General features: G+C 41.4%; 1 long non-coding RNA gene across 2 annotated transcripts in view; it reads right to left on the bottom strand.

The window, feature by feature from the left end:
- Positions 1–7,048, bottom strand: part of LOC139040037 (uncharacterized) — a 48,635-nt gene extending 41,587 nt beyond the window's left edge. For both annotated transcript variants that reach the window (XR_011493782.1, XR_011493784.1), the window contains exons 1-2: positions 6,324–7,048; positions 6,065–6,187 (exon numbers count right to left, since the gene is read on the bottom strand). This is a non-coding gene — a long non-coding RNA (uncharacterized lncRNA). The remainder of the gene's footprint in view (positions 1–6,064; positions 6,188–6,323) is intronic.
- Between the last annotated feature and the right edge of the window lie 18,053 nt (positions 7,049–25,101).

Below are 25,101 nucleotides of genomic sequence, written 5' to 3'. Positions count from 1 at the left end.
TCTTGGTGACGATGCCCTTGATAGTCCTGATATTTTCCAGGATTGGTAAGTTATCCTCCACAGACCTTGCTTATGGAACTGACTAGAAGGGATCAAGCCTTTCAGTAACATCCACATCTTTCTTCAAACTCAGTGCTACAAAAATGACACCATCTGGCTCCAGCGTGACTCTTGCAGCAGAGGTAAAATATCAAAGTCACTGTGAAAGGATGGTAATAAACGTGACACTTCTGTGGGTTACAAAAGGATTATGAGACCATCATTTCTTGAGGTGAGTGATTTATCTGGGAAGTTGGATATTAAAAGGCACAGGGATATGAAATGCAAACCAAACGAGAGTCATAAAATCCCATAACACTTTTATGTTTCAAAGCTAAAATATCAGCTATAATTTTCCTACTTCCAGCCTACATATTAACCTCTCCTTTATTTCCGAATTGGGTGCCAGATGGTTTCTGACACTCCTGGTTGGATCTCTGCATCTGGAAGCAATTCATCTAGTCAGTGGAATTTCTCAGGAAAATTATCTATTTACAGTCAAGTAGGTGGGGCAGCTACAGGACTGTTTACAAACTTCCTTCAAGTGATCAAATTAGATGGGATCACAGAACAGAAATGATTATTGCTATTTTATCTCCCTAATTTGGGACAGGAACTTACAGCTGTTCGATGTAGAGAGTTAGAAAGAGCACAAGGTAAAGAATTAGGAAACCTGGTTTTCCACTAATTTACTATGTCTTTGGGCAAGTAACTCTTCCTGTCTCAACTTCAGTCTCATCATAAATAAAAGTTGGGATAATGAAGGCAGTCTTTCCAACTTCAAAAGTTTGAATTTTATGGTGAATGGTGGGTGGATGCTGGGACAAGAGTCACATGGTGTTTTGGGTGAGCTGTGAAATATTGAGAGATTCCAGAAACTGCTGTAACGGCCCAGGCAGACAGACTAAGATGAAAAGGAGGAGGATCTTGAGGGCTCATATGCTCATAAGTCAGTGGTTGAGATTGGGGAAGAGACAAACCACAAGAGCAACAGCACAACTGTAGAAGTTCAGACACGCAGATTCCTGGTTTCTGCTTGCCTGACTTTGACAAGGGGTATAGTGTCAGATGTGAATAGGATGTTTGAAGAAAGGAAAAGAATAATCATACTGGAAAAAATCATGGAGGAAGACAGGAGGAACAAAAGAAGCGGAGAGTTCACGGAAGCAAAATCTAAGAAGACAGAATGCTACTCATTATTACCTTCCATAAGTATTTTCTATCACAGTTCTGGACATGCACTGGTTCAGGCCACAGCCTTCAGCTGTCTGGATTATTGCAATACATTTCCAACTGGTGCCCCTCGCTTCAGTCTTGCCCCCTCCAATCTATTCTGCATATGCAGCCAAAGTGATTTTCCTAAAACACACGTATGATAAGCATGTCATTCCTTTGCTTAAAATCCTCCATCAGCCTTCCCATTGTTTCTCTCAATAAAGTCCAGATTCTTTAGTATGGCTTTCCAAGATCATCATTCTCTGACTGTTTCATACCCCTCTGGCAATGGTTGGCAAACTTTTTCTGTAAAAGGTCAGATAGTAAATATTTTCTGCTCCACAGGCCAAATGGTCTCTGTGGCAACTACTCAACTCTGCCATTATGGCAAGAAAACAGCCGCAGACAGCGTGCAAATGAATGGGTATGGCTGTGTTCCAATTCAACTTTACTTATAAAAACAGTTAACCCTCCCACAGGCCTTAGTGTACTGACCCTATCATCTCAAGATCACCTCCCTCCCACAAACCCTTAACCCTCTGCACACAAGACCCACTGAATTAGTTGCAATTCCCTAATGGTACTCAGCTCTCTCTCAATACTGTGTTTTTGCACATACTCTTCCCTCAGTCTAGATCACTGTCCCCCATCTCTCTGTCCAGTTTACCTCCACTCATCATTGTGATTCAGTTTAAACTTTATTGACCAGCCTCATGCCAACATTCTGTTCCCACTTATCACATTGTAGTGTAATTGACCTATTTACAGGTCTTTCACACCTCACTAGGGTATAGGCTATCAGAGGGCAGGAACTGTGCGTTTCTCATTTCTGTAACAACCAAAGTGCTCCAGGCAATTAATAGACACTAATATCCATTTATTATTATAAAGATTTCATACCCAAGATATCCTTTGCTTTACTGCTGAGCTACAGAATGAATGCCTGATATTGACTCTGATGATTAACTGAGTTTGGAAGAACATAGGCCATATTTTCAAACATTCCAGTTTCTAGAAGTAAGAGTTTTGATATAATGCCCTAGAAAGGAGAAAGTGAACTTAAGTCTCTTCAACTTACTTTCCTGTGTCATAGTTTATAAAATGAGAAAGAGAGCGAGAAAAAAAACCCAACTCTATCTGTGTTATAGGGTTATTTGTAAGAATTACATGAAAAAATGAATGTAACACACTAGCACAGTTTTGAGCACATGAGTAAGAACTCAATAAATGGTAGCTAGTATTTCATAATCTTTGATAGTAACATTGGCAATGAACAAATTAATATTTGTTTATGGAAACTTCTTGACTTCTGGGTACAAAGAAGTTGTGAGCACTGGGAGCTGGCTCGCCTTCATATATTTTCATCAAAATAATCAATGAAATAATGAAAAGATGGGAAAAGCTTCGAGTGTTTGAAACTAGGAAAGTGTGCCATCCACAGGACAGAAACTTTGAGGAACCTCCAGGAGATATACTTCAGATGGGACCAAATGTTCATCACTCTAAGATTAACGCAGATACCTCTTCATGAAACAATGCAGAGACATGGGAAAGTGAGAGACCCGTGAAATGGATAATTAAGAGAGGCCAGAGAAGGTCAGGGGACAGAAGGGGAACACACCACTTGTCTGTATACTGTCTATAAATTCGTAGGATCTAAAGCAGCCTCCAGGGAAGCCCTGAGACCAAGGCCTTAGTTATCTTAAGAAGAAAGCTAGCAAGTAGCCACTCAAAGGAGACTAGACGTCTCTGCAACTTATTCCTGAGGTGGAGACCAGACGAAACACAACACTGGAAGGTGAACTCTGACCCAATGCTTTCAATAAACAAAAAGAAGAAACCATGGAAATGGGAAGTTCACCCACTGGCACTCCCTCTCTTCTTAGGTAACTGAATTACTAAACTATGAATAGAAATTCATAGTTAACCAGTTTGCCAGCTTAAGATCTGAGAGAAGTCTCAGGTGGAGAGTGAGAAAAACCAAATAAACAAATAAATAAACAAATTTCCTCTTTCAGATTGAGAAAATAGGATAAAAGCAATAGGAGGCCTATACAGACGTTCTGTAACATAAATGCTAAAGCACATACCACTTAAAATGCATCTGTAGATCGCAGACAAAGCTGGTGGTGTTTCCAAGTAAACGACACTCCATAAGGGGTCAAAGCAATATTCTCTTGTTTAGAACAACGAGAATATGAAAGCAGAAAGGACCCACTGGCACAAACAACCATGTGTTATAAGCAAAATTTTTGATTGACTGAAATAATACTCTGGGAACCATCAGCAAATAACACCAGATAGAACTCACATAATTTAAAGATGAATGAAAAACGAAAATGCAAAGTACTTATACAAATACTACAAAAAAGATGTGGGAGTCAGGGCCTGCCTGGTGGCTAGTGGTTAATTTGGCATGCTCTGCTTCAGTGGCCCCAGGTTCGCAGGCCCAGATCGGGGGCGTTGACCTACACACCACTCTTGTCGAGCCACGTTATGGCAGCGTCCCACATGCAAACTACAGGAAGATTGGCACAGATGTTAGCTCAGGGACAATCTTCCTCAAGCTAAAAAAGGAAGATTGGCAACAGTTTTTAGCTCAGGGCCAAGCTGTGGGAGAGAAACAAAATTCTTCTAGTGAATCAATAAAGAGGGAACACTTCCCCACTCATTTTATGAGGACAGTGTAACCCTGATACCAAAAAATCTGTAAAGGACTTTACAGAAAGGAATTAAAGACCTAAATAAATATGAGCACATATGATAATCATGAGTTGAGTGACTCGATATTGTGACGATTTCTCTCCAAAGTAATCTACAGATCCATACACTTCTGATCAGAATACCAGCATGTATTTTTGCGGAATTGACAAGCTTATTAAAAAAATATATTTGAAAACGCAAAGGGCCAAGAAGAACTGAGATAATCTTTACGAAGAACAAAATTGGAGAACATATATGGAGACACATCATAAAGTTACAGGAATTAAAAGAGTGTGATATTAGGAGCCTGGCCTGGGGCATGGTAGTTAAGTTTGCACACTCTACTTCGGTGGCCTAGGGTTCACAGGTTCGGATCCTGGGTGCAGACCTACACATCGCTCATCCAGCCATACAGTGGCAGCGTACCACATACAAAAGATAGAGGAATATTGGCACAGATGTTAGCTCAGGCCAATCTTCCTCAACCCCCCACCCGAAAAAAGTGGGATATGGAACAGGGATAGAAAATAGTGAGCAAAATGGAAAATCCAGTTGACCCACATATGACATGCACAGTCATCTAGTTCATGACAAAAGTACCCATGCAGTGCTGTAGTGCAAAGGATTGTTAATTGGGTAAGAGGAGCAGGAGCAACTGAATTTCCATATTAAAAAAAGGAACTTTTACTCTTATCATCCACAATATATAACAGGACTGCTAGATGGATCATGATCATAAGTGTGAAGGTAAACTATTATAGCTTCCAGGAGATAACAGAAAAATATCTCCATGATTTTAATGATGGTTTCTTCAACATGTCACAAAAAGTATTTATAGTAGTGGCAAATAGGACTTTATTAAAATTAAGAACTTGGGTTCATCAAGACACCATTAAGAGAATGAAAAGGAAGACAGAGTGGGAAAAGATATTTTCAATCCATCTATCTGACAAAGGACTTATATCAAGTATATCCGAGTATACCTAATGTTTCATAAGTATATGTAAGACAGCAGAAATACTGAAGCCTATCCACATGAAAAGGAAAGGAATGATTAATTAGGAAAGTAATAAGAAGAGAGAAAACACTGTATTGGGAGAGAAACAAAAACAAGGGTAAATTTTATGCGATGAGCTTACAAGACATTGGTGAGAAATGTTTGTGGAAATTTAGTTAGTTCATCAATGAGAAGACAATATAAACTAAGATATGCTTAGCATGTAAATGTTATTAAAACAATGACAAGGATAAATAATAGAATAGATGGGAACACTGTTGGAAAATTATTAAGCATTATCTTTTTGGATTTCAACAATCAAGTTTTCTTTTGGAATTCCCCAAAATCAACTTGGAAGGGATACAAAGTGGAAGATATTTCTGGCCTCCGTAGCTCAACTCAAAGGCAACACTGAGCTGAAATAAACAGAATATCTGGTGCTATTAATCATTTGTACACCAGGAACTTTATGAGTTCGTGTCAGACACGTTCCAGTTGCTCCTTGAGACCCACTCTCCACTCCCACTCCCTGACTCACTCTTCTCTCTGTGATGGGAATTGACATGTAGGAACCCCTCTGGCTTCCAGTGGCTGTGGTCATTAGGACATGCTTTCAGGAGATTGGCAGGGAGGAAGAGAGCGAGGTCCAGGCATTTATTCTCCACTTCCATTCCTGCAAGTTGCTTCGGGCTGGCCACTGCTCCTCTCAAGCGGGCCTTCTCTCCATATTTATTTCCTTCTAGGATTCCGTAACTGCTTCTACCTTCACACCTTTGAGCCTAGGATGGTTACTATCCCCGAGGAAGCCCACACATACCTTTGAAAATAGCCTCTTCATGGATCTTCCTCAAATTATCCTGATTTGAGGGTGCCCCCTGTCTCTCACTGAGTCTCCAACTGAGAAACACGAGGCAGGTGTCACTCAGAACATTTATAATCACACAGTCATTTCTCCCAAATTTAGGCAGAAACATCCTTTCAACAGCCTAGCCTGATCTTCTAATGATTTTTAGGGAAAGAGAGTCAATGTTTTCCCTAAATAACATATCCAGCATTAAACCAACCTTTGCTGACAGAAATTTATACTTTTTACACAATGAAAATCCATACCTCTTTCCCTCTTTATGCTTGTCACTGAGATCACAGGATATCCGCGTTAAGAAGAGACCTTGGACATCATCAAATCCAGACATTTCCAAATGGGTGTTTCTGTTTGTGCTCTGGATACATGTTCTAAGTTTCAAAAGGATAGATGGAAATTATTCATCTGTCTAGGCTAGCACCACAGGGGTTCTTCTGTTGTTTGCAATGTATTTAGTGGACAAAATCTTTCCAAACACACATCCTCTATGAAGAGTTGGGAACTCACCAACACAGCTTAACCTCCTCCTTGTAGCTCAGAGAGGCTATAGCTTATCCAAATGCACCCAGTTAGCTTGTTGCATAACTTGGAATTCAGCCCTGGTTTTCCTGCTCCTCGTTAGTCCTCTTTCTATTGCACAATCCTCCTTCTTAGATGAAAACTTCTTGACCCAATACAGCTTTTATTATCCATGTTCCCTCGGGATAAATCTCCGAAAAGCAAACTGCCAGGTAAGCGTAGCCTCGCTTCTCAAAGCACGGTCTGAGAACCAGCTGCATCAAGATCTCAATATCACCTGGAAGCTTGTTAGAAAGGCACACTCTCTGCCCCTCCCTAAACCTGCAGCATCTTAACAAGATGCCCTGGTGATTCATATATACACGAGGATTTGAGACAACTCTGGCCTGTGGTCTTGCTAATTTCAGATCAATGAAAACACTTGTCAGTGGTCCATCCCCATCATCCAGATGCACAAGTCAATGCCTATTTTCCCCTACCTTCACCATCTGCAGTGGATTTGGCTGTAAGAAGGCTCATAAAGAGGAAGAACTCTTTGAAATCTCTTTCTTCCCAGGTTTAACAGAACAGGAGGTTGATGCTGTGTTAATATGACCCCACCTGCCACCTAAGAGTTCTTTGCTTCTAGGGTAAAATATTTCTGACTTGCCAAGTGTGGGTTGTCTTCAAGAATTAGAGCTCCTTGAGACCCATATTTCTTCCACTTCATTGCCTGAAACCTGCTAATGGAAAATAGGAAATAAAAATTGACGGAGATAGGAGTGGGGAGGTGGGGGGGGGGGGGCGGGGAACCCAGCTGGACAAAGGGAAATCATTTGGAAATTAAAAACAAAACAAAATATGAATCCAGGAGTCTGGGAGTTGAAAAGGGAAGTTTTATGTAATTCTAGCCAGTTGATGTCATTGTAGCCAGTTCTCTGACCGACTAGGGAGGCCAAGGGGAGGGGGGATGTGGAAGTGGGAAGGACCTAGACGTTCTCCTTTGGATGTGAGGCTGAGCCTTATGCATACAGGGTGAGGTCAGTGAGAACAAAGGGATGTGTCTGAGCAGGAGCCAAGGTCATTTCCCTGCAGAGATGATTCTGCAGTCCCAAAGAGGGGCCCACTGTGAGTTTAAAGCTTCGTCATCCCTTCTGGGCCTCCCCCTCCCTCAGCCAGTCTTTCTCTGGCCTCTAGAGTCCACCCCTGTGCAGTGACGCCTTGCAGGCTTCTAGCTCTACTTCATCTGTGTTCAGGAATGGGAGGGTCGGGGCCACTGACACACACCGGTATCCTGCAGCCTATTATTTCCTGCCTGTCCTGGCTCCCCTCCAAGGCCCAGCATGACAGGTGGATGAAGTTCACGAGAAAGCTCAGCAATGGGCCAGTTTTCCAGGAATGCTGCTGCTAGCTAGATTCACAAACTAAGCCACCCCCACCACCCCAGGCTGAATGGAGAGCCAGCTGAATGGGGCAGAATTTTTTTTACTCTGTCTCCAGTCTGGATCCTGTGATTGTTTCAGGTCATATAAGCAACTGCCTCCTCAGGCTCCAGGGTTCCAAGAGCTTCCAAAGCCCTGTAAGGAACAAAGGCTCTGAACTCATGCCTCCCTTCCCAAACCAATGGTCCGCAGTTGAGGACTGGAAGGAAGGACAAGTGCCATTGGGAAGCATGGGAGCGGGGGAGTGTGAGGACCTCAGACTGCCTGAGTGAGAAAGTCTGGGCATGACGTAGTAATCTGATTGTGGAAGGAGGAGATGGGGAAAAGCAAACACAGATCACAGCTTTTAATAGGTGATCCAGAAAGATTTAGACAGCTAGATTAAATTTAGAGAGAGGAATTATCCCATTTGTACTGAGCTTGGAGATTGTCAAAGTGTCTGGTCTTCCAATATGCTTATGACTTTGTTCCACAAGTAAAATTGTGAGTTAATAGGATAAATAACCATGCAAATGATTCTTGTTGATTTCCTCAGGCTGAGTAGTTTAAAGCAAGGCTGTCATATATGGCCCATTCAGCAGAGCATTCACTGAGCACTCACCTATGCCTCCCCCTGTCCTGAGAGGGAAAGGAGAAACCGAGGGAATGCAAAAATACATAGAAGTCCCTGCCCTCCTGGAGCTCAGAGGCAAGCAAGAAAGACAGACATGCAGGCGGATAAATTGTAATGCGGTGTGGCTAGCATCCAGATGGAGGCATGTGCTAACGCCACGGCAACACAGAGGAAGGAGACACAGGAAAACACACCAATGCTGGGGGAGAGAGCTGCACTCTTTCCAGTTCCGGGTCAGCAGAGGCAGAATGGGATGGGCCCGGCCCACCGGATGTTAAGAGCGGAAAACCGGCTAATGGAGCTGGCAGTTGGGGAAGGTGACTTTGGGTAAAGGGCAATCTGTGGGCCAGGGTCAGCATCTATTTTATCCTGGGCTCTCATTGGATGGTAAGTAATCACCACCTGTTCCTGCTATGAGCCTAGGCACCAACTGGGACTATTTGCAGAAGTCCCTAAAAAATTCCCAAGAATCAGCAAGGCTGCTGGGGGAGCTAGCTTCAGATTCACACAGATGTCCTAGAGATCTGGAAGGAAATTATTTTGGGATAGAAGCGTGTGTTCCAAGATCCTGGCCAGTATCTAGATGACTCACTTCTACTCTTGCTCCATGATTAAATATTAAGCACATCTTCCTCATGCTGTAGTATCAGTGCAAAGGAACAAACCAGAAGAGCCAATTGTCCCTGACCCCAAACCTCTTCCATCTTGTCCACAGGTGGGGAGGGGGAGATTACTCGAATTTAAGGTGAATAAACCTTCTTACTGCCTCTGTACAAGGTTTGGAAGAAGGGTGAGCAAGGGGATGGACTCATCTCTGCATATATATAAATATATAAACATATATAAAATACCCTCCCCTCAGTGACAGGGTCTTTGAAGATTATGTTTATTATAGGAAAATGTTTCACTTTCTTCGTAAGGCAGTAGATGACATTTTTCTAAATATCAATGTTTTTGAGAGCAGGGGAGTATGTGCACATGCGTGCACACGTGTGTAGGCCTTTGAATCAATATTTATTTTTGGAAACTAGGAAGAAAGAGAAAGAATCCCTGGATGTCACACCGAGAGGGGTCTATCAAAAGGGACCACACCTGGAGTAACCAAAGTCCACCCTAGGCTGTTCATTCTGTTGGGATATTAAAGCCCAAGCTTGGACTGTCTTGCCAAGGTCCCTATCTCCCTTATTCTCTCTTCCCTTCTACTAGGTATTATTATTCTTTTTTTTTTTTTTTGAGGAAGATTAGCCCTGAGCTAACATCTGCCACTAATCCTCCTCTTTTTGCTGAGGAAGACTGGCCCTGAGCTAACATCCATGCCCATCTTCCTCTACTTTATATGTGGGACGCCTGCCACAGCATGGCTTGACAAGTGGTGCATAGGTCCGCACCTGGGATCCGAACTGGCAAACCCCAGCTGACGCGGAATGTGTGAACTGCACCACCAGGCCAGCCCCCCCCCCCCCAGGTATTATTCTAAGGGGAATAAATGAGACTTTGGAAAATTGCAGTAAGTTACTGTGCTCCAGCACTTGTGCTATTGTGGTTAGGACAGATATGGGCATGGGTCTTACTTCTCTGGAAAAAGAGTGGAGGATCCCTAAGAAGTGAGATTATTTGAAATGCAAAGGCTTAATGCAAAAACAAAAATCGGCACTCTGTGAGAGAAAGGGCCAACTTCAGGACAGAAAAGTCATACTTTCTGAAGAGGAGAGATTTATGCTCATGAGGCACTTCCCCTGTAATGGTTTTAAGTTATCTTGGTCTCTTGCTTTGTTCTAGGAAAACAGTCATATTTCACCTTAAGTTTGAAGTTGGTTTCTCCTACTTTGCAATTCCCCTCTACCTATAACAACACTTTGGTAAATTTTAATTCACCTTTAAAGACTTCTGGGAATGCTATTGTAGGAACTGAGGCCTTTCCATTTTCCTCTTTATTGATTGAGACCCTTGTTACAGTCATAGCATTCTCTTAAGAAGAACAGCGTCCAGGCATTCTTGGTGGGAGTAAACCTGAGACCAAAGATCCTTTCCAAAAAATACCTGAGGGAGAGTCTGTTGAAAGAGCTTTGGGTATTTGGATCCAGGAGGAATTACAAAAGAAAAAGAAAAATTCTCATGACCTTGTTGCCCTCCAGAAGTTCTAATTTACTCAAGAAGATAAAGCACACATACACGAATCTATTTCCCAGCTGCAGTCATCGTTCGCCCAACTCGATTTCCCTATTGTACTCCTATATTTATGAGTGACACCACCACCATCCATTCAGTTTCCAAGCCAGAAACTTGGGTGCCAAGTTTAATTCTTTCCTCTTCCTCACCCTCTACAAATAATTAGTCTCAAAGCCTTGCTAGTTCTATGCTCCCAAAATATTTGTGATATTTTCATTTGATACTGCTGCAAAGAATGACATTGGAGAAGATAGAATGGGGAAGCCTCTGGATTTGGCAACCAGACAAGCTTTAATCACTCGTGAGGGAGCAGTTCCAGTAGCCAGATTATAAGGGGTTAAGCAAGTGCCGGTGATAAAGAAGAAGGGATGGCCACTGTACCTGATAAATATTTGGGAGTAATAATATTCAATACGTGCTCAAATTAAAAAAGAAAAAAGTCCAAATTATGCCTCCTTCAATGATTCAAATGAATACTCACCCTTCCTATTCCACTGTTCTATTTCATAATTTCTTTTTCCTTTTTTAATTAATTCTACCTCTGGAGAACTGAGTATAAAAATCATGATAATAGTATTTTGTGAAAATGTTAACCTTTCTCATGTAAGAGCCTGGGCAGCAAGATTCTCCCATCTATGCAGAACTACAATAGAAGTTTAAGAACCTCTGGATTATGAAATGGTGAATAATTTTTGGCCCCAAATCCGTGCCTCATTTTTTCTGGTGATTACTAGTCTTTGTATATTTCTGAATTGTTTCTAGTTCCCCAGCTTACTTTCTGTCAACTAAACAAATCTCTTTACTATTTGTGTGGTCTTGGCTTCTTTTTTTCTTGGCATTCTCATTTTATGTTATTTTCTCCCATCTCTCCATGCATCTATAATCACAATCAACTTCCAGATTCAGTTAAGATATGATTTTAAAATGTATAGAGAATCTAGCAGCCAGAGTGTTCAGGTCTGAGTATTGGGTACTCCACATAATGGTTGAATGAATTTGCAGAAAAATTTAATGTCTGATCCTCAGGTGCCTCACCTATAAAATGCGTGGACACTATATCCTCTTGCTAAGGGTTGATGCAGGGCTAAATAAGAGAAAATGTGACGGTGCCTGGCTCATAGTAGATGTTAATAAATGTTAGTTTCTTCGGATAATTTCTTGAAATTTTCCTACTCTTTTCTCAGCTACTGGCTTGCATTTCCAATTTCCTGCAGACGTGTCTACATATGAGTCTTTCTAGTACCTCAAATTCAATGTACCTAGACTAATGAAGTCACCATTTTCCATCAAACTTGTCCTTCCCAATTCCCCCCATATTTTTGTTAATAACGCCATCAGTCTATCACTCATCACATTTTTCTACCCAGCCCTTGTTCCAGTCTCCACTGATACCTGGCAAAGGCAATGAGATGCCTTCAAGTTGTCTCCAGGTAAGAGCAGAAACACTTGTGTCTAAATAAGAAATAACAGGTGCAGACAGCGGCAATCCACTTAGAAAAATTCCTTGGAGACCTTCTAAGCCTGACTGCCCGTCTCCCCTTCACTCTTTTTCTGGTCTGCAATGTTTGACTCCTGATCCAGACTTAGGATCTGCTTTTATCTTTGATATGTGAGGATCCAACTCAGCTTTTCTAGACTGCGGATTAATGGCTAATCTCTGGAACCTCAACTATTACAAATACTCATTAACTGATCTCCCTTTATGCAGTGTCTTCCCGTCTATTTCAGCCTTCCAAAAGGGATCACCTTAATTATCGAAATAATTCCTTTAATAATATTACTCCTCTACAGATAAACCTCAATAACACCCCTTTTGTCAACAGCATATATATCAAATTATTTTGCTTGGAAATTATATGAGGAACTGTAGAACTTTGTTTCTACCTATTTTTCTAGACTTATCTCTGACCATTCCTCTAGATGAATTCTTTGCATTAATGTCAATCTAATTTATTTACTCTCTAAGCAAAGTATACTTTTCTTTTTGGCTGAACAACAATTCAACCAACTTATCTTCTTAATTTGGGGAGAATCTTTCCATTGTGTTACTCCTGATGGGAGGCAAGGTCAAATGCACCACTTCTCCCCTCCTTGCTTCCACAGTATCAGCACTGAATTTGGCTTAGCCAATCAGCTGCTCCCACCCAGGATGATGAATACTGAGTGAGCCACGCAGACATAGAGGAGCAGTTGGAATTCATTTACAGCGATGGTGGTGGCATTGGCTGAGTCGTCTGGCAGTTGCGGCAGCATTCTGCCCAGATTCTTTTTGCTGAAAGGCTATTGTGCTTCTTGCTTCTGGGCTCTTGGGAGTACACTTCCTTCCTCTCTTTTTCTGAGCCCAGTCCTCTAGCTCTCTGATGGTTCTCGAGGCCACTAATATTATTGCAATCCATTTCTGCTGTCCTTCTTACAAGCAGAGATGATTTCTGTTTCTTTCAACCCTAAGAATCCTAACTTATATATCCCCAAACATCCCTCGTTGTTTTAACCATTGTCTCTTTGCTCAGCTAATTCCGTGTGTGGAATGCCTTTCTTACTTCTCTCTGCTTTTCCATATTCAGCTCAAAATCTCACCTTTCTTCATTATTCTTACATTTTCCAAGTGTACCCTATGAGCCAGATCCTGGACTAGGAATATACAGAGACAAAATATACACAGACAAAAGACACAGCCCCTCTGCTCACTGGAGATGGCATGCTAGTGAAAGACAAACATACAAAAAACAACTACAGTTCAACAAGATAAAAGCCAAGAAGGAGCTCTGTACCATGTTCATAGGGCATGAAGGGAAAAGTTCTTACTTCAGTAGAGAGGGAACTTGTCAGGTACTGAACTGGAGGAAGGGCAGTACAGGCACAGAGTAAGCACGAGCAGTGGCAAGGAGGCATGAAAGAACGTGGCAGTAACTGAGCAATGGCTGAAGTTCAATGTGACCTCAACATAGGACATGAGGGCAAGAAGAGTGGTGGAAATAAAGCTGGAAGTGGCTCCTATCTGACAAGCTCAGTGATGTGGGCTCCATCCTCCAGGCCACATTCTCCAAACCTTTTTGATTGTGCATTCTATCAAAAATTTTTGAGCTTTCCTTCGAATATATGTGCACTTACTTATAAATCTTATTTGGTATTATGATCAATTCGTATATGAAGTATTATATTGATTTCATGTTTAAATAAAAAATGTAACAATAAATACAGCACTAACATGGTCTTCTCACACTCCGAAGGCTTGCCTTGCTTGGCCTCAATCTGGTGTTAATAGAAGAGTTGATTAGAAGATAAAAGCCTATTTCCTTTTTTGTAAGATAATTCTACTAGCGGCATGGAGAAAGGACTGGAGCAAAATCTTTGAGTTTTGACGTGTGTAAAATTCACCCAGATTGCTTTAAAAATAAAGAACCAGAGTCCCCAGTGAGTTAATGGAACTGAGCAACGTTCATCAATAGATACTAACATTATAAAAGGACAACCAGACATTCAGTGCCCCCAGATGGAAGTATTCCATACTTCACACCAGCTATAAAGTGTTCTCACCCAAAACATCAAATCAGAATCAGATCAAGGCTTTACATTTAAATGATAATAAGGATATTATTAGCGATTATTACATAATTATTAATAAATAAATAATAAAATACAAGTAAGTAAAATATAATAAATTGTAAAATTAGTTCTTATATGACATTATTATGTAAATTAAAGGAAATAAAGGGTTAAAGGAAATGTTAAATGATACCACAAGTTTATAAATCAGCAAAATACAGACTATGGGAAACTCTAAATTACAAGCAACCTGATATCTTCAACAAATAAGGAGCAAGGAAAGGAAAGAAAAGAATGGTAGAGGAACAGAAAAAGAGACAAGTCGGGGCCAGCCCAGTGGCGCAGCGGTTAAGTGCACACGTTCCGCTTTGGCGGCCTGGGATTTGCTGGATCCCCGGTGCAGACATGGCACTGCTTGTCAAGCCATGCTGTGGCAGGCGTCCTGCATATGAAGTAGAGGAAGATGGGCAAGGATGTTAGCTCAGGGCCCATCTTCCTCCGCAAAAAGAGGAGGATTGGCAGCAGATGTTAGCTCAGGGCTAGTCTTCCTCAAATACAAACAAAAAAAAGAGACAAGCGATGTATCGCCAATTGCAACGTGGAGAAGTCATTTGGTTTTTGATTCAAAAAATTGAGACAACATGGAAAATTTGAACACTGACTAGATGTTAGACATAAAGGAAATATTAATTTTTTAAGGTACCATAATTGTATTTAGATTTTTAAAAAGTTTTTATCATTTAGAGTTACACACTTGTTACCAACTACTTGCTCCGAGGAACTCAAGGGTGAATTTGGAAGCATTTCTCTGTTTTTCCAAGTTGTTTTTTTTTTTTGCTTTTGTTATGTAAAGGAGATGCCATCATCAACCACCCTGACCAGAGGAACCCCCGCCACAAGAGCGATGCCTACGACTTTTGCCTTATTTTTAATGCCAAGATCTCTCCAGGAGGAGCTCATGCCTTATGTGTATGTGGAAGCATGTTTTCCAACTGAGCCTGCACAAGCGAATACCCACCTCCCCCTTTTGAATAGTCATTCCCCATCTGAAATAAAAGTCCTTGCTTCCCTTTGTTCCGGGACACCATGACTTTGGAAATGATCCCACATGGTCTCCTATTTGCTGCAGATACACTTTATTTTGTGAGGCAACTACTTCTGCTGGAGAGTCTGATCTAACTCACCAGGAGGCGAACCCACTTTGGTTTCCGTAACACACTGAAATATTTACAGATGACAGGACATCTGGGACTTGCCTCAGAATAATCCAGGGTAGGCAGCTTAGTCAAATCAGATTGCCCATGGGTTGATAATTATCAAGCTGGATGATAAATACATGGTAGTTCATTATGTTTTTCTCTTTACTTTTGAACATATTTGAAATTTTCCTAACAAAAAACATTTTAAATTCATATTCCTGGGTTTCAGCCTCTAGAGATTCTAATGCCTGCCATAGATCTAAGGCAGAAATCTAAATTTTTAACAACTGCCCCAGGGAATTTGGAATCAGACCTCCCCTAGCCCACAGTTTGAGAGAATTAGATGAGACAGTGCAGTGACTTGGAGGAAGGAAAGCAAGAAGGAAAAGTTTGCAGTCTTTAGTAGGAGAAATTGTTGCTCAAGATAAATATCTGCCAATTTTATTTGATGATTATTTACAAATAATTGCGCCAAATCTTAGCAGCGTTGGTGTATAATAATGATTCAGGGTGTGATTACTGGCGCTCTTTCCTGACATGGGCCTTTTTCTCCATCAGATTTTTTAAGAGTCCCCTAATGCTTACCTCATGAACCAAGGCTAATTCCCTGATTAGATAATCACCCTTGTGACTGCTTTCTTCCTAATCACAATGGTAGGAGAGGTGTTGCCAGGCCTTCCAGGAAGGGAGAGACACCCAGTTGTGACCCATTAAATTGACATCAGCTCTCACTCCACCCCTTCCAGGAGGAAAGGCTCTTAGAAGTTTGGAAAGGATTGGGAGCAGAGAGGTGGCCCATCCACTCCGGTGTTCAGGTCACATCACCTCTCACGCACTCCCCACCCCCTTTTTCTTTCCACTTTTGGCACTTTTTCAACTGGAAAGTGCCCTAGGCCTTGGATTGTACAATGCGCTGGGGTGTGTGATGAAGACAGGGCTGGCCGTGTCATAAGGCAAACTAACTGAAAATGGGAAGGTCTTGCCTTAGCTCCTCAGAACAAGGGTCCCTCTCCAAGCCATTCACCTGCAAGTGGCCCTCCCAGCAGTCAATACCAAATGCTGCTGCTGGCTGAGCTGCCTGGGGTTGCAAGCGTGCTTTACATCCAGAAAAAGCTCTGCTGTCCTGCCAGCAACAGAAAAGCAGTCTTCCAGAAGAATCTCCTCCTTAGCTTGAGTGCTTCCAGGCTTCAGACGTGTCTGAGATCAACTCACCTGAGAGTAGGTAGATGGAATGGCTGCATTCCACCCCTCTTCCCCAATACACTGTGAACTGCAATGACCTTGCCTCTCCCACACAATCCAGAGAGACCTCATGGTACCCCACTGATAAGGAAATGAAACAACAATAGCCAGAGATGGGCACTGTTCACATCCTGATTTTATAGATAGAGACTTTCAAGTTTAAGGTCTCAGTGACTTATCCAAGATCACTCTGCTCAGGGTCAAGAGCTAGGATCTGGTAATCTTGCTTCAGGCTTTGTGCATTTAGCTCCCTTAGGGGTTCTTGGTTGTTTGCCTTGATGCAATCAACTTGCTTTTTATTTTTTTTATTTTACAAGGAAGATTGGCCCTGAGCTAAAATCTGTTGTCAATCTTTCTCTTTTTGCCTGAGGAAGATTGACTCTGAGCTAACATCTGTGCCAGTCTTCCTCTATTTTATGTGGGACACCGCCACAGTGTGGCTTGATGAGCAGTGCTAGGTCCATGCCTGGGATCCACACCTGCGAACCTTAGGCCACCGAAGTGGAGTGCCTGAACTTAACCACTACACCACCAGGATGGCCTCTTAACTTACCTTTTAAATCCTATCCTGCTCCTCCTCTCTGAAGATAATCCAAACTCTCGCCAACGTGGACTGTGTGCATTTTCCTGAACATGTCTCACTTATTCCCACATATTTCCTTTTCCTGTAGCTTTTCCTTCTTCCTTAAATGCTTTCTTCCTCTCAACTCCAATTTCTCTGAAAGCCTGCTCCAGCTTCAAAACCTTTTAGGGTTCATTCCCTCACGCTCATTCATAAATGACATTTCCCTCCTCTGCATCTTCATCACATTCTGCTGATAACATTTTTTGCCATTTACCTTTTTGTTTTTTCTTGTATTTTTCTTATTTTGGCTTTACGGTCATGCATATACTTGCCTTGAGAATCTTGTTGTATTGCAAACTCTCTAAGGCCAAAGATCATTTATACTCAACTTCTTATTTCCTCCAACATTTACAATAGTGCTTTGTATATAGTAGGAGCTTAAAAAAACCTATTGAATTGGATGTACGCCATCTTGAAATATATAAACTTAGTTTTCATTTATCAAAATATGATTAAATGTAAAGGGGAAGTGAGATGCCGCAAAGGACTAACCCTGGGATTAAGCCTTACACAGTTAAAACCAAAACTTCTTAAACAGCATCATAGCTTCTGTCTTTGCTAAATCTGTATTTGCATACCAAAAATGAATTGCCACTGTGTTTTGCATGTCTTGCTGCCACTTCTCTGCTTTAAGCAGATGGCGAAGTAGAGACGAGAAGACGGAGCTACAGAGCTGCCTGGGGAAGTTGGAGTATTGGGATGCTAGCCCCAACCTTCCTTGCCCTTTTGTGATTCCGGATTGGATTGGGTGTGTGAGGAGGGAAAGGGCAGCTCTCTGGGGAGATTAAGAATAAGGTCTGAAGGATGAAGATCAAAGAACAGCTCTGGCCGCAGACCATGTATTTAACCGTAGTGACCGGCAGGGGCTCTCTGATCTCCATCCTCCTCCATACCCCCTGTAATCTCACACTGCATTTTGCACCCTTTCCAGGGATCACCATCCTTCTCAATTACCCCCCACGCCTGTTTCTTCAAAGCTCCACCTCCTGCAAGAGTATAGGTCTGCTGTGCATCTGCATTTACCCACTGTCTAGCCATCAGACAGCACCACCAAGAAACGTTCTGCAAAACTAATATGACCAATTTTCAGTTAGTATGAAAGTTCAAGGAAAGTTTGTTTAAACCTTTCCTAAAATATTTATCCAAAATGAATTATCCTAATTGGGATTCCACAGCATTTACTTCACTAACTAAACTGCAGCCAAGTCGTAAACCTTATAAAAGTTTATCTTTTAAATCATCTATTGCGTGTTATTTGAAATTTACTTCAAAATAATCTGGTGGTAAGTGGGAGTTGGGGGGAGGGTACAGATGAACCAGCACAGGTCATGAGTTGATAATTGTTGAAGTCAGGTGAGGGGTACCTGGGGGTTCATTACACTATTCTCTCGTTTTAGTATATGTTCGAAATTTTCCTTAATAAATTTTTTTTGTTTTTTTTTAAAGATTTTATTTTTTTTCCTTTTTCTCCCCAAAGCCCCCCGGTACATAGTTGTATATTCTTCATTGTGGGTCCTTCTAGTTGTGGCATGTGGGATGCTGCCTCAGCGTGCTTTGATGAGCAGTGCCCTGTCCGCGCCCAGGATTAGAACCAACGAAACACTGGGCCGCCTGCAGCGGAGCGTGCGAATTTAACCACTTGGCCACGGGGCGAGCCCCTATAATAAATTTTTTCTTGAAAGAAAAACCTATTTGTTTTCAGATTCTTCCTCCCCACAATTCTAGTGTGGTTAACTCTTCTGTTTTAGAATAGAGGAATCACTTAGTTGGGTCACCTGCTTCCGCTATGTTTCTTATTATCCCAACTGGTATCACCATCTTTCCTGTAGCCAGCTTGGTGAAACATGTGTCTGTCTGCTTGGTGGATCTCAAGTATCATCCACAGAGTGGCCTGAGAATCTTGGGCATTGCCAACCTGAATGCACAGACTCCTTTTGTAACCATTTAAAAATATGCCATGGTAGCAGGAGTTCCAAGCTCGAGGGTTTTGTTTTCACAGGAGACTTCAAATACTGGCGCTGGGCTGCAAATAGAATCTAGGATGGTGGCTTGTTTGCAAAAGTCACTGTGTTCTTTTTCTCTTTCCTCTTTTCTTTCTCTCTCTCTCCTTTTTCCTCTATTGGAAAAGCATCTTGTGGTGGACTGTTACCAATTAGTGGATACAATAACTCTCTGGTGTTAAATATTTCCAGGATATCAATAAGGAAAGCTGTTTGGATTGCTATGAATGACAGTAAATCGGCACCCTGTGACCCTTTTTTTTTTTTAAAAACTGTATTGTTGGTCTGGGAGAAAAACAAGCTCAAAACCCAAATGTGAGACCCTGTATGGAAAGATGACACGCAAGTTGTGCTTCACAGGTGTTTTGACACCAGCAAGTCAAACAGGGTATTTCGTAAATCATCGGAGGAGACAGACTTGCTATTTGATCCACAGTAGAGCTTGCCCTGCACAAACCACATCCAAAATATTATTCCTCCCAGTGGGCAATTCTCTACAACATCAGTCACTGGCAGACATCCCTTGAAAACTGCTCTCAGGAACTTCTCCCAAGGTGCTGCTTTTCTCTACAGCTTGTCTGATTCCATGAGGCCAAAGAGACTTCTTGAATAACCAAGAAAGGCAAAGTAAAAAAATAAAAGAGCAGTCCTGCTGGTTAGAATCCTGGACTGTGGAGGAAGATGGCCCAAGAGACTGGATTTACAACTGTCAATCACCCCTCTCATTTTGCACAGGAAAGACATTTCTTTAATCCACCTGTTCACTTATTTATCATGCGATGTGTTTCCTCTTAATTGTCACTCAGGCAAAAGCCTTTATGTTGTAAGGGGACACCCTAGTATTTTTAATGACCTTAGGCAAAGTGATTGACACCAGATCCTGGAGTCAGATGTTCCTAGTGACGCAACTTGTTCTCCCAGTAGCAGAAAAGCTTCCTGCCGTGATTAAGTCAGAACTGGGAAAGCGAGAAAATGTGTTGTCAGCCTTCCTCCCAAGCAAGCACTTTTATTATAGAGTCTAGTTGCAGAGGAGCAAAGTAACACAAATCTTCCCTCCAAATAACCTTTCTCTCTCTGAACTAGCCACTCTATACAGAAAGGCATGTGTGCCAGACACTCGAAATACTAATGATCACAGTCATGCCTTCTCCAAACTTTCAGTTTTTCTGACTCTGCTCCTTTCCCCCTTTTCCCTTTGTTTTTCTGGGTTCATGTGACAATGTGATCACAACTGATTTATGACTGGCAGGCTGCCCGTCTCTGAACTCCCATTAACTACCTCGGTCAAGCAAAACAAGAAGCAATCCATTCTGTATTTGAACTCGAAATGGAAAATCATGTGTGTTTGCCTTTCTTGATAGCAGACCGAGATGGAGCAAGAGTGTAATTCTATTTTTTTTGGACATGGCCTACACTTCCCAGTGAAAATGCTTGAGAACCTGAGAGCAATGGGTGTCAGATCCACTGCGACCAGCACTGGGTGATCCACACCACGTTAAAATAACACAAAGGACTGTCTCAATGCCTCCTCCCAGGGTTATCTCTACTACTCTTCAGGGGTCCTAGGCAAAGGGTATTTTTAGAATGTGGCTGCCTCCTGAGTGAGCAGTCTCACCTACTGATTCATTGATTTACCAATGTTGTACCACAACTGGTGCAACGAGACCAGAACACACGTAAGGCTGTGGCCTATAAAAATCTGCCTTTAACTTAGAAAGGAAGGGAAAACCAATAGAGAGTATGTTGCATTCCCATTCCTTTTACACTCAAGACTCTTACAGGTGTTTATTCCAAATTACCGTAGGCATTTTGTTCCCTTTGTATCTTGATATCGGAGTACCGAAATCCAGATATATGAACTTAATACATAGATTGGGAAGTCAACCCTATAGGCTTTTATTGTTTTTGTAGAATTATGCCTGAACTATCTTAGCCAGACTTATCTTAATTCAATCACAAAACGTTTCTTTTTACTGCTTGAATTTCCAATACCCAGATGTGCTTAACACATTCTAAGTGTTCAGCAAATATTGGGCAAATGAGAGAACAAGTGAATGAAGGAATTTAGAGGAGCCCGGCCTCCGAAGGGAATCAGCAATTCCCCAACACGGCTGCATACCAGAATCACTTCTAAGCTCTTTATTTTCATTTGTAATGTTTCTCCAAGCACCGCTTTATTTTCCCTTCTCATTCTATACCCTTTAAAGTTAGTTATTGCTCATTACAGTAGTTCAAACAATATAAAAGCATCTGAAGAAAAATTTCCTCCTTTTCCTTGAAGGAATACCCCAATGATGTAAATGCTCTTAACAATTCACCATATGTTCCTCTATAATTTTTCTTAATTTAAACAAGCTCAAATATGCTTCCAATTTATTTTATAAGAATGGTAGTGTATGATAAATATTGGTTGAAAGCTTGCTTTTTTACATAATGTATTGCAGCCACCCTTCCAAGTTAATATAGTACATACCAATCTGCCTCATTCATTTCATTAGCTACATAGTATATGTAACAGACACACCGTCATTCGTTCAAAGACTGTTTTGTGTATGAGTGTGCAAATGCTGGAAATGCAGAAATAAATACTCTCGTAATTGTATTATATCTGACATTCAGATAAATTTCCACAAGTGAAATACAGTTGGAATAAAAGAATACGCATTTAAGTTTTAATAAAATATGGCCATCTTACCTGATCGCTCACTTTCATAAACACCATATTTGTCAGTATTCTACTTCATCATAAATCTATTGAGAAATAAAATGGTAACATATTTTGGGTATTAATTTGCATATCCTGGAACATTTGGTTTGTTTTAAAATACCAATCCTGGGTCCCACTTTGAATCCACTGAACCAGCACCTCTGGGGTCGGCACCTGGGAATCCTGGTCTTTACAGAGCTCCTCGGTGAGTCAGACGCATCAGCGCTCAGATGGGCATTTGGGAACCACGGATCAAGACATTCTCTTTATTGAGTCATAAGCTCTATTGAGACATAAGCTTCTATTATTTAAAAACAAAAAACCTCTCAAAAGCTACAAGAGCTGGTTAGTGAAAAATGTACATGCGTATCATGTTATATTTTCTACATGATTTAAAGCTATACACTTATTTCAGATGTTGATGAAAATCTCAGTTTACCACCTTAACTCTTTTAAAATGTCTGTGTCCAATAGAAAGAACAATAAAGCACCTCTGTAGGCATAACCATTTAAGACTTATTGAAATGTCCTTAACTGCAGGGCCCAGAGGCATAGAACCCCAAGGGAGGGCATTCTACAGGAACCTACAATGCCCAGGTTAGTGAGGCAACAGCAAGATGGAATGAAAAGACAGAAGACCTGGATCTGGGTGAGTCTTGTTTCTATCATATATGAACTATTTGACCACAAGCAAACTATTTAACCTGTCCAAGCCTCAATTTCTTTATCTCAAAATGAACATAATATTTCATTGAGCTTCTGGAAGGAGTTAGCAAGGAGATGCAAGTGAAAACGCTATGTCTACATCAAAGCACCAGGGAAATGCTAACCAGCCCTCTACCAGGTAGCATCAGGGTTATTTTTGAGATACGTGAATTTGGTTATGGATATGCTGAATGCAGCTTCTGATCGAGAAAACAAAACATTGATATGTACATGGATTTGGAGGAGTGGGTTCCTTCCAATATGGCTGATTGAAAATTTCTGAGTCAATCCATTTTCTCTCAGTGTTTGCAATTTCACTCATGAGGTAAATGGCTGTTTTTCTATTAACATCTCATTTAAAGTTCTGTAGTTTTATATGTCACACGAACTCACTCAAAGCATATGTCAGTTGTGCTTTAAAATTAACTATTGAGTACCAGTCATCAGCATAAAGCACTTTATATCTATTGATCAGTTTATACTTAGTACAACCCTATGAAGTGTATCATTAGTATTCCCATTTCCTTTATGAGAAAACTGAGGCATAGAGAAGCTGACTTGCACAGAGAAGGCACACTGCTAGTAAGTGGTAAAGCTGAATGTCAAGTCTGAATACTTTGTCTCTAGAGTTTGTACCTTTAACCACAGAGCAACCTTGTCTTCAGGGAAGATAGTTATTGATGTGATGAGGAGGAGGGAGATTTTAGTTATGGCGAGATCTTTTATTCAGGATCCCCACAGCGCGCATAGATTGAAGTGTTTGTGCTCAATTAGATCCTGAACATTTGATCCTTTAGTTGTAACTTTGAGCCCTTGGATCTTGGAGTCATTGAGCCTCTTTGGTTGGACGGAATTTTGCCATTGATAAATCCCCTTAACAAGTTATTTCATTTTTGCCTTACAATGATCCAGCGAGGTGGAGAGGCTGAAGGCTAGCTCTCTCTTTCCTGACCTTTCAGCATTCACTCATGGTGTTCCTTCTGGGAATATCCCTCACCGCTCCTCCTTAGTCCCTCCCCCTGGCTAACTTCTCTACCTGCCCTGGTCTTTCAAGTTACCACCTGCAGGAAGCCTTCTTCAATTCTCCCTAAAGTGTGTTAAATTTTCCTGCCCTGCGCTTCTGTCACACTCTCTCTCCAGTTTCAGGCTGTGGCTGGCTGATATTCTGAATCTTGAATTTTCCACACAGGAAACTCAAGGAGGCTGAGAATAAAAGCACCAGCTTTGGTGGCAAAAGATGTGGCCAGAGTTCTGAGTCAGTCCCTTGCTCGCTAATAGGAGTGTCTTGATATTTGCAAAATGCTACAAATATATGGAAGTTACTAGAAGAAGACCTGGCTTCGGATGGCAAATGATTCAGTAATCATCTACATTTTTAGTCCTGGTTTCTCAAAACTGTTGTCTTGCTCTTTAGTTTAAGCTGAGACTCTTGGCTCTGTGTTGCTCAGCTTCTGCTTGGGACGTTATTCTTGAATCAGGTCTTGAAAGGTTACCGTGTACCACGGAGTGTGCCTGTGTACCAGGCATAGTGGTTAAGTGAATGGGTTCTGGAGTTTGAACTCAGACCCTACTCTTTGCTAGCTGTGTGATCTCAACAGTTGGCTTAATCTGTGACTCAATTTTCTCATCTGTAAAATGGAGATGATAATAGTACCTACTTCATTGGGTTCTTATGAGGATCAAATGAGATCACCCAAGCAAAGCCCAGAACACAAAGTTTGGGGCATCCTGAGTGCTTCATCAGTGCTGTTGTTAGCATTTTGAGCTAGACTGCCAATCTCTAGTCTGGCTTCCTGGTCTCCAGAGTTACCTCTTGTTCCTTTGCTTCTTCAAAGCCCAAATCGAAGTCTTAATTTTCCACTCGAATCTCTTCTCCCTCTCTAGCCCACTCTGCCCTATTACCGCCCAAGTTCTGGTGCTGCACCCCCTTTCTTAAGTTATCCTTTAAAAGCAAGCGTTAGACCCACCAGCATGACTAAAATGGAAAATATAAAAAATCAATGAGAATGTAATGCATCCAGAACTCTCATATAGTACAGGTAGGAGAAGAAATTGACTCAACGATTTTTGAAAACTGTCTGGCAGCAAAGCTGGACACTTACCTATCCTTAGCACAGGAATTCCCCTCCTAGGTCTGAACTCAACAGAAATGTGTACGATTACACCCGAGATGTTGGAGAAGACATTTCACAATAGCACAGTATTAGCTATCTATTGCTGACTAACAAATGACTCTACAACTTAGCAACTTAGAACAACAAACATTTACTATCTCACAGTTTCTGTGGGTGAGGAATCCATGACTTAGCTGGGGGAAGTTCCAATTTATCTATTAGGCACAGTGTGTGCAGTGCCTGGAGCCCACAGTACTTGTCAGTACAATTTTCTTCTTGCAATGAGTGAAATACATCCTTTTGTCCCTGCTTTTCTTTTCTTTGTTTTTTTTTTTTAATGGAAGAAAGGACCCATGAAGACAAAAGTGCCTCGGGCCCATGAAAATTATATAACGCAGACCTGGCTGAACGGTTCTGACTGAGGC

This window comes from Equus asinus, chromosome 13 (genome assembly GCF_041296235.1).
Source record: "Equus asinus isolate D_3611 breed Donkey chromosome 13, EquAss-T2T_v2, whole genome shotgun sequence".
Classification (NCBI taxonomy): Eukaryota; Metazoa; Chordata; class Mammalia; order Perissodactyla; family Equidae; genus Equus; species Equus asinus.
Note: the sequence above shows the minus strand (reverse complement) of the source record. Positions and strands in the feature narration are given on the sequence as shown.